Source organism: Schistocerca americana, chromosome 2 (genome assembly GCF_021461395.2).
Source record: "Schistocerca americana isolate TAMUIC-IGC-003095 chromosome 2, iqSchAmer2.1, whole genome shotgun sequence".
Lineage (NCBI taxonomy): Eukaryota > Metazoa > Arthropoda > Insecta > Orthoptera > Acrididae > Schistocerca > Schistocerca americana.
In genome coordinates, this window is record NC_060120.1 from 637,605,836 (window position 1) to 637,616,772 (window position 10,937).

General features: G+C 38.7%; 1 non-coding gene across 1 annotated transcript; it reads left to right on the plus strand.

The window, feature by feature from the left end:
* The first annotated feature begins 9,644 nt into the window (after window positions 1–9,644).
* On the plus strand, window positions 9,645–9,731 carry Trnastop-uca. Its single transcript has one exon. It is a non-coding gene; the product is annotated as a tRNA-Sec (tRNA).
* Window positions 9,732–10,937: the final 1,206 nt, after the last annotated feature.

Below are 10,937 nucleotides of genomic sequence, written 5' to 3' on the forward strand. Positions count from 1 at the left end.
ATGTAGAGTGAGTCAAGGTAAGTTTTAACAAAATACATGTTGTTTTGTTGTTGTTGTGGTCTTCAGTCCTGAGACTGGTTTGATGCAGCTCTCCATGCTACTCTATCCTGTGCAAGCTTTTTCATCTCCCAGTACCTATTGCAACCTACATCCTTCTGAATCTGCTTAGTGTATTCATCTCTTGGTCTCCCTCTACGATTTTTACCCTCCACGCTGCCCTCCAATACTAAATTGGTGATCCCTTGATGCCTCAGAACATGTCCTACCAACCGATCCCTTCTTCTGGTCAAGTTGTGCCACAAACTTCTCTTCTCCCCAATCCTATTCAATACTTCCTCATTAGTTATGTGATCTACCCATCTAATCTTCAGCATTCTTCTGTAGCACCACATTTCGAAAGCTTCTATTCTCTTCTTGTCCAAACTATTTATCGTCCATGTTTCACTTCCATACATGGCTACACTCCATACAAATACTTTCAGAAATGACTTCCTGACACTTAAATCAATACTGGATGTTAACAAATTTCTCTTCTTCAGAAACGCTTTCCTTGCCATTGCCAGCCTACATTTTATATCCTCTCTACTTCGACCATCATCAGTTATTTTGCTCCCCAAATAGCAAAACTCCTTTACTACTTTAAGTGCCTCATTTCCTAATCTAATTCCCTCAGCATCACCCGACTTAATTAGACTACATTCCATTATTCTTGTTTTGCTTTTGTTGATGTTCATCTTATATCCTCCTTTCAAGACACTGTCCATTCCATTCAACTGCTCTTCCAAGTCCTTTGCTGTCTCTGACAGAATTACAATGTCATCGGCGAACCTCAAAGTTTTTATTTCTTCTCCATGAATTTTAATACCTACCCCGAATTTTTCTTTTGTTTCCTTTACTGCTTGCTCAATATACAGATTGAACAACATCGGGGAGAGGCTACAACCCTGTCTTACTCCCTTCCCAACCACTGCTTCCCTTTCATGTCCCTCGACTCTTATAACTGCCATCTGGTTTCTGTACAAATTGTAAATAGCCTTTCGCTCCCTGTATTTTACCCCTGCCACCTTCAGAATTTGAAAGAGAGTATTCCAGTCAACATTGTCAAAAGCTTTCTCTAAGTCTACAAATGCTAGAAACGTAGGTTTGCCTTTCCTTAATCTTTCTTCTAAGATAAGTCGTAAGGTCAGTATTGCCTCACGTGTTCCAGTGTTTCTACGGAATCCAAACTGATCTTCCCCGAGGTTGGCTTCTACTAGTTTTTCCATTCGTCTGTAAAGAATTCGTGTTAGTATTTTGCAGCTGTGGCTTATTAAACTGATTGTTCGGTAATTTTCACATCTGTCAACACCTGCTTTCTTTGGGATTGGAATTATTATATTCTTCTTGAAGTCTGAGGGTATTTCGCCTGTTTCATACATCTTGCTCACCAGATGGTAGAGTTTTGTCAGGACTGGCTCTCCCACGGCCGTCAGTAGTTCCAATGGAATATTGTCTACTCCGGGGGCCTTGTTTCGACTCAGGTCTTTCAGTGCTCTGTCAAACTCTTCACGCAGTATCGTATCTCCCATTTCATCTTCATCTACATCCTCTTCCATTTCCATAATATTGTCCTCAAGTACATTGCCCTTGTATAGACCCTCTATATACTCCTTCCACCTTTCTGCTTTCCCTTCTTTGCTTAGAACTGGGTTTCCATCTGAGCTCTTGATATTCATACAAGTCGTTCTCTTATCTCCAAAGGTCTCTTTAATTTTCCTGTAGGCGGTATCTATCTTACCCCTAGTGAGATAGGCCTCTACATCCTTACATTTGTCCTCTAGCCATCCCTGTTTAGCCATTTTGCACTTCCTGTCGATCTCGTTTCTGAGACGTTTGTATTCCTTTTTGCCTGTTTCACTTACCGCATTTTTATATTTTCTCCTTTCATCAATTAAATTCAATATTTCTTCTGTTACCCAAGGATTTCTACTAGCCCTCGTCTTTTTACCTACTTGATCCTCTGCTGCCTTCACTACTTCATCCCTCAAAGCTACCCATTCTTCTTCTACTGTATTTATTTCCCCTATTCCTGTCAATTGCTCCCTTATGCTCTCCCTGGATCTCTGTACAACCTCTGGTTCTTTCAGTTTATCCAGGTCCCATCTCCTTAAATTCCCACCTTTTTGCAGTTTCTTCAGTTTTAATCTACAGGTCATAATACATACATACAAATCATTAAAAGAAAGTCTTGTGTGTTTGATACTCTGCAGTTTGTAAGTATTTGTTAAAATACACTTTTCTGTACACTATGATAGAATATGTAAATGTGAAACTGGTATTCATGCATATAGTCCATCATTGGTGACCTCTGATACATAATAACATGTTGTACAATAACGGTAGAATCATAAGGTTACTTACACATTGTACACATTCATATCAAATAATATGTGTGTCCATTACAAAATCACAACAGTGCAAAAATGATATGAATCTAGAAAATATAGAATCCTGTGCATGTTTAAAATCTAATTATAACCATGTATATGTGATCACAATAGGATCCATCATTTGTCCCATCTCTGCAGTACATGGGTGATTGTACATACATGTTACAGCTGTCAGACACTAAATAAATACACTTTCAGATAACATTGGACCTTACTGTCATGAAGCAAAAATGTGGCAAGGGCTAAAGAGGCTATATTACAGGCCTCTTGTTATCTATGACACTGCATCCAGATATGTTTGCGACATGTTCTCACTATAAGTATTGAATACTATGCATTGGTCCACAGTGAAACAAAATGTTTGCTGATGTTTGAATTCCTCATCAGGCCCCAAGAGGGGGGCAGGATAGGGCATCTGCTTTGGCGTGTTGGATAGTGAGGTGAAAGTACCCACTTTAAAAACAATGCTCAGCATTGCAGACACTCTCTGGGACCTTAGAATGATGCCTGGACAATGGAATCGAGAGTTTGTGGTTAGTCAGCACATGCAATTTATTGTCATACAAATGCATATGAAATGTTTTAAGCCTATAAACAGTCGCTAAAGCCTCCTCCTCAATTTATGAATAACTGATGGTTGGTTGGCTGGTTGGTTGATTTTGGGGAGGGGACCAAACAGTGAATTCATCAGTCCCATTGGGTTAGGGAGGAAGTCAGCCACACCCTTTAAAATGAACAATCCTGGCATTTGCCTGAAGTGATTTAGGGGAAATCACAGAAAACCTAAATCAGGATGGCCAGACAGGGGTTTGAACTATCATCCTCCTGAATGCGAGTCCAGTGTGCTAACCACTGTACTACCTCACTCAGTGTGAATAGCTGATCTGTGCTGCAGTCAAGATTTTGGAGATGAAGGCGACAGATCATTCAGAACCATCCAACAACTTATGGGACAAAGCCACAACAATTGCATACTGGGCCACGTCCACTCTGAGTGTAAATGGCAGGCCCAGTGTATGTGGCATCAGACATTGTGCCACCTTAAAACCATCCATAAGACACTGAAAAGCACATTGACTCCACAAGTTTGACATCCTTCTTGTACAGCTTATTAAGGGTGTGTGTGATCTGTTTCACTTGAGGAAATAACTCTGCATAGTATATAATTTTACCCAGGAATGATTGCCACTGATTAATTTACTTTCAATAATAATGCCTTCAGCTGAATGTAGTATTTTTTGTGACTTGTTCCAGTGATACAGTCATCAATTATCAAGCCCCTAGATAAGTCAACATATTGTTTATCATGCTATACAAAAACAACATAATATCTATACTTATTACTTTAAGTGGTGAAATAGTGACTATATTAAACTGAAATAATTTTCATTAGATATTTGTATGACAACCAACACATAATTTATTGTACTGTACAAAAAATAACATAATAATATCTGTACTTACTGCTTCAAATACCAATTTTCATTTCATGTGTGTGTGTGTGTGTGTGTGTGTGTGTGTGTGTGTGTGTGTGTGTGAGAGAGAGAGAGAGAGAGAGAGAGAGAGAGAGAGAGAGAGAGAGACAGAGACAGAGAGAGACCAATACCTTATTAAAACTGGAAAGACATCAACTATATATAGTGTCTTCACTGCAGCAAATCTGCAATAATTATTGGAATATCAGATAGCCTATATTGTAGGTACATAGGGTTGTTTAACAGGATCTAAAACCTAATAGAGTACAATAACCTGCATGCCTCTGCATCCCTCTTGTATCAATCATGAAAAGGAAAGTTGCCACTCACCACATAGTGGAGATGCTGAGTCGCAGACAGGCACAACAAAAAGACATTCACAATTAAAGTTTTCGGCTATTACGGCCTTCATCAACAGTTGACAATACACACACACACACACACACACACACACACACACACACACACACTGACTGCAGTTGTGTGTGCTAGTTGCATTTGCGAGAGTGTGCGTGTGTGCATGTTTGTGTGTTTGACTGTGTAGATTATTTTTGACAAAGGCCTTAATGACCAAAAGCTTTAATTGTGAGAGTCTTTTTGTTGTGCCTATCTGCAACCTAGCATCTCCACTATATGGTGAGTGGCAACTTTCCTTTTTATAGTCGTTACATTCCATCCTGGATTTTCCATTGTTTGATTTTTGCCTCTTGTACCAGTCATGTAAATCCATCAAATGCTTTGATGTATAATGTGTTACTTGCTTGTTATGGGATATAGATATATGACAGAACACTTACAGACATTATGACATTGCTTTTGTATTGAATCACAAATGATATGTTTGCTGAATCTAGGGGCCTGATGATGGTGGACTGTATCAGCAAAATTTGTCACAAAAAAAAAAAAAAAAAAAAAAAAAAATACTAATACATACAGCTGAATGTATTATCATTACTGCAAGTAAATATAGCAACTGCAGTCCCAATTCCCAACAAAAGATGGATGTACAGAGACAGGAGAAAGCAACTGTTTAAGGTTAGTAGGGTTTGGTACATTAGTGACCCAATATTGTGATCGCCTGTGATGAATGAGACCCAGGTATTTGATGTGGGATGTGAAGAAACTGCACTTTTACAATTGAAAGCGCAAACCAAGAAAGGGATTTAAAATTCTTGTTATGTTCCACGTGCTTTGACCCTGTAACAATACTATCAATTGAATAATTAACACAGTGCAGAATTCCTTGAATCAATTGTTCTAAATAATTTTGTAAAGTGGCAGGTCCACTGGCAACCCCAAGCAGTAAGTGATTATACCTGTATAAGAGTATCAGCTGACACAATGCACCATGGAGTGGCAGATGTGGATATGCTAATAGTGGACCCCCACCAGTTTGTTAAACAAGTCCTCTAGGTGAGGCATAGGACAGAGATCAACATTGGACAGAGCATTTATATTGGACTTAAAATCACCACAAATGTTAAAGATCTGTTAGGATTTTTTAAGGACAACCATAGGCATTGTCTATTGACTGATTGACACTGGGGAACTGACATCTTGGCCCTGAAGTCATGCAATTTCCACTTGAACAGCCTCTCTCACCACAAATGGTGGCACACAAGCTCTAAAAATTTTTAGTACTGTTGAAGGTTTTATAGAGATGTAAGGTGTAGAATTACATGCACTGGTTCAAAATTCTCCTTTTACCAATTGCACAGAGTGTCAATGTCAAAGGGCACTGTTTTGAACACTAAATGATGTGGTTCACAACTTTGAAACCAAAACTAGTAAAGGTGTCCAAGCCAAAAATGTAAGCAGCAATAAAGGAGTGTACAACTAAGAAGGTTAATACACATCTGACATTTTTGTACTTAGCTCAAGTGATAGGTCTCTTGAAGTGGAATGGACTTATAGCAAAAGGACATAACCTTGCACCAGGGTCTTTGCAGTGAAGGTGAGCCAAGCCAATGATACATGTCGTTACTGATTAATGATGTGGCACTGCTAGTGTCCAGCTGGAACTTCACAGCAGAATGGCCAGAAAGTCAGGTCCAACATAAGCTCCCACAGTGCAAGGGGTGCATCCTGCTCTGCAGCTATGGTGGCATGATGGTGTGGACTGATGTGCTGTCCCTGTGCTGCACCTGAGTGTATGGGTGGCAGGCCGCTAGTTAATAAACAGCTCCTAGGTGACCCCACTTGCCACAGGTCCAACAGTTCAATCTGTGGTGTGGGTAGCTACTACTCGAATGCCAGTTGCCAGAGGCAGTGAAGGACCAAGTTTCCTCAGCTTGTGTGAAACACATCACAACAATGTGTGAGTATTAGAAAAACAAGGTACCTGGAAGAGAATACTGCAAATTTTCAGTTATCGACATTACAGAATATCATTACTGCATACTTCTGTTGAATGAATATTAGCCTAGTAGGTACAGCTATAAGAAAGTACCATGAGTGCGTTCATGCCCTTTCTAATATGAAAGTGTATTAACCTACCAATTTACTGGATTGTATTCATTGCACCATATTTCTGATTCATGACAAGACAACAAATTACTAATAATAAGTACTAAATAAATATGTTAAAAATTTCCAGTACTGTGAAAGTGATGTACTGACAGTTTCAGTGACTGATGCTCAAAACTCGATTGGCTAATTTAACAGAAACTGTTCTGTTTATTTTTGGACTAAAGGACATTAAGTGATTTCTCTGTCTGCATTATCTATATATTCATTAAAGGTGAGACAGCAACCACAACATTTATGATTACTTCAGTTCTTGTATAATGAAATAATGTTTAATAATGTATTATTATGTGGAGTGTATCTCCCTGGTATGTATTTAATTTTTCTATAAGTGTCTGCATAAAATATATATATATATATAAAAGTAAGCAACTGGTTAGTACTATTCATTTGATCCCATAAGAAGTTATACAGTTACAACCACAACACATTTGTAAAATTGACTTGTTCCATGTCATGTAATTTAACCACAACATGGATCTATGGACTACAAAACACATAAATAAATAAAAGTAAGTGTATACAAGACATACAAAGGTATCTGTCTTCATGGAGCTTCATTAAACATTGTCTTAAAAGCTATTTTATTTTGGAAAATGGAAGACAAATGGCAATGGAAAAATTACTGTTATTTTAGACTAATGGAACATACTACAAGAAGCTAAAGGATGGAGCCAAGAACCTACATAAAGTCACTAAGTGACAATAAGACCTCTAGCCAGTCACTTACTGACCAATCTGATGTGACAGCAGAAGATAGGGAAAGAAAGCTGAAATTTTAAATTTTACATTTGAGAAATCGTTCACACTGTAGAATCATACAAACATACCATTGTTGAACCACTGCACAGACTCCCATATGGAGGACATAGTACTAGACATCATGGGCATAGGGAAACAAATGAAAGAGTTTAAAACAAATAAGTTGTGATGTCCAGATGGAATCCCAGTTCTGATTCACAAAGAGCACTCTTTAGCATCAGCCTCTTGCTTGGCTAGTATTTATTGCAAGCCTCAAATCTCCTGCCCAGCACCAAGTCCCAGATGGTGGGAAAGAATTGTAGGTGACTCCTGTCTGTGGGAACGGTAAGAGAACAGACCTGCAAAATTACAGACCAATATCCTTAATGTCATTTAGCTGTACAGTTCTTGAATGTATTCTCAGTTCAATATAACAAATTTCCTTGAGACAGAAAAGCTTCCGTCCATGAATCAGCATGGTTTTAGAAAGTGTCACTCATATGAAATACATCTTGTCCTTTTCTCACATAACATCCTTTGGATTATGGATGAAAAGCAACAGGCAGATTTCATATTCCTAGATTTCTGAAAAGTATTTGAGATAGTGTTCCAATGCAAACTAACAAGGACATGTTCATCCCAACGGCCTCTATCGATGAGTAACTAGTTGGTAACAGTACTGAAACCAAATTATTAGGGCTTTGGCTGCAGAGCAATGTAAAATGGAATAAACATATTGAATTTGTCAGTGCAGAACTGAGTAAAACATGTTACCTTCTTTGCTCACTAAAATCATGATGCAGTAAGAAAACAGTAATGAATGCATAGCATGCATACTTTGATTCTCTTCTTTCTGGGGAAACTCTAAAACAGCTAATAGCACTTTTAAACAGCAAAAAAGAGCCATTAGAATCTTGTTCAGGTGCAAGCCTAGACTCTCTTGTAAACCTCTGTTTAAGAAATCTGGTATTCCTCCATTACCATACGTATACATTATGGAAAACCTTTTATTCTTTAAAAATAAATGTAATAGAAAAGGACTGTGGACGGGAAAAAAAACTGATCACTTAACCAGACATAACATAAACTTACATATAACCCAAATCAGCACAGCTCTGTGCTAAAAAGGTACTTTTCACGTGGGAGTTAAGCTCTATAACAATCTTGCTGAAAACATATAAGCTATTACTGAAGTCATTACCTTTGGAAAATCTCTAATGTCATATTTATGGCATCATTACTTTTATTCCGTTGAAGAATACTTAAATTTATGAAGTGTTTTATATAAATACTTATGTATAAAGTGTGTTACTGTAACTTTAAATAAGTATGCCGAGAAATTACTTTCAGCTGTATACTGATAACTTGACTTGTCCAATGTCTTATGCATAAGCTGCTTTGTAGACAACAGCCCCAATAAATATAAAACAATACTGCACCCACATGGTACAAAGGCATACATTGACATTTATGGAATATTCTGTTATCATACTAGAACATTAAAACAGAAAAGCTTCTACACAATCTATGTATATACAGAGTGTGCGCGCGCGTGTGTGTGTGTGTGTGTGTGTGTGTGTGTGTGTGTGTGTGTCTGCCCCCACCCCTTGAAAAAAAAGGTATCAGTATACATTTTAGAGCCCATGTTTAGTAGACCTCTTTTTGTGGGGTAAGCAACCTGTCCCCAAAGATTGTTGATGTTTTCTTTGGGACACCCTGTATAGATTTTCGATTGCTATTTTAACGTGATATGGGCTTGCTTTTAATTTTCATTGCCGTTATTTGGCTCTTCGGATGTGGACGGTTATATGAGGAAGGGTTAAGTTCCCGTAATTTCCGAGATCCCGAAAATTTTGTAGGCCTGCATGTCACTTTCCAGCACGACTACTGCACTTAAAGAACAGCCTTTATGTCTCGTTGCAGGAGGTGACTAAATGGAGATTTCGCGAGCTTTGCATTGTCTGAAATGCATTGCACCAAGGCATCGCCTCTGGCAACCAATCCAGTTACAAAACATCGTGAAATATTAGATGAACTACCTAGTGGTGTAAAAAAAAAATCGTTTTCCATTTTGTACAGGAGTAGATTAGGTTGCACATACCCTAATATTCAAGCCCCAGTACAGTTATGTAGTGCTACAGTTCCTTTCTCACTAAACATGTGATCAATCATTGCATGTAATCAACGAGTTATAGTCAGGGCAAGTCGCGCGCCTTGCCGTCAACGCTTTGCTGTAGGCGGCGCGCTTGGGAGCTTGCGCGGCTGGGGTGGCAACGGGGCGCAGTGATACAACTGATAAGTGTTTAGTTTTACATGCTTATTTCGAGCGAAGAACTGCATGAATTTTCGTAAAGGGAAAATAAACTTCTTTTATGAGAAATTCTATAAAATAAATACGAAAATTATGGAAGTTCTCGCACCAACTTTGTATTCTTAGATTTCCTTTAAATACGACGCTATACCGCCACAGTTCGCCCAGCTGAGCTCCGGTGGTCCGGTGTGCAGGCTTCAAACCTGTAGCTGACTAACGTCAGAGTGGTTCGATTCCACCTGCTGGGCGATAGTAAATAATTAGTGTGTGTTCAATTCGGTCTCTCTGCGTTAAATGCTGGTTTTTTTGTTTTGTCTATCCGTGCAATGTCAATGGTTTCTGTTCCATTTATTGAGGAGAACGAAGGGTTAAAAATTCAATCTGTGTAAAAAAGGTTTGATGAAATTAGGTTTTCTGTGTGTGAAATGCTGCTTTTTTGTTATCTCTATCCGTGCTACGTCAATGGTTTCTGTTCCATTTGTTGAGAAAAACGAAAGGTTAAAAATTCACTCTGTGTGTGGTTGTTGTGTTGCCCTTACCGATACCCGTGTCACACCGTAAACACTACGTTCCTCCTTTCCTCTGGGCAGTGTAATGAGGCAGGGTGACTTGAATCAAATTATTGACAAGCTCTACTGGAATATGTACTTAGCAGAGCAGTTAAATAGGACATAGATATCCGACATTCTACATACACATTTTTAAAAGTTCCTTGTGCATTACTTTTCCTCTTAGCTATAATCAGTACTATTGAAACACCACCTCCTATGGGCCCCAAACGTCTTTCCTCCCTTAAGATCTTGAATGGTTCTATACAGCCCCCTATTGGTACACCATATGGCACAACTTCCCTACCGTAATTCTTTTATTGACTCTCAGTTATTTATCATTCTCTTGAATGGAACAGACATATAAAGAATTTTTAAGCTGTTTGCATCATTTGCTCTCTGGTTCTGGTTATGGTATTGGGCGTTGCCATCATTGATGAAATTTGATGCCCATTCAATTAATTTTTGTTTTGTTTCTTTCATCGACTCTAGTTTTCAACTGTTTCTTTTACCAAATTTTTATCCTTCGGTCTAACATTCTTTCTAAGACATTTCAGAATAGCTTTCCTTAGTTCATCTTACTCTATCACGAAGCTCTCTCTATTATCATTTCATTGAAACTTATGCCTTCCTATAAAAATTGCCTTGTCCCGAATGTACCAGTTAAAATCTCAAAGCCGGCCGGTGTGGCCGTGCGGTTAAAGGCGCTTCAGTCTGGAACCGCGTGACCGCTACGGTCGCAGGTTCGAATCCTGCCTCGGGCATGGATGTGTGTGATGTCCTTAGGTTAGTTAGGTTTAATTAGTTCTAAGTTCTAGGCGACTGATGACCTCAGCAGTTGAGTCGCATAGTGCTCAGAGCCATTTGAACCATTTTTGAGCCAAAATCTCAAACATTATGCAGGTCA